The following is a 200-nucleotide window of genomic DNA, read 5'->3' on the forward strand; positions in this document are numbered from 1 at the left end:
GCGGTGCGCAGGGCCGGGTTTGATGGGTGGGGTGGGGTGGGGTGGGGGCCGGGACAGCTGCCGGAAGGCCACGCGCGCGCACACACGCACATGCACACACGCACACGCGCGCACTCCCGCTCGCACCCCCACCTCGCTGCCTGGCTGCCCCGCTGCCCGGGGACCTGCAGCTCCCACCCCAGCACAGTGGGAGAGATAAA

Source organism: Bos taurus, chromosome 13, assembly GCF_002263795.3.
Source record: "Bos taurus isolate L1 Dominette 01449 registration number 42190680 breed Hereford chromosome 13, ARS-UCD2.0, whole genome shotgun sequence".
NCBI lineage: Eukaryota > Metazoa > Chordata > Mammalia > Artiodactyla > Bovidae > Bos > Bos taurus.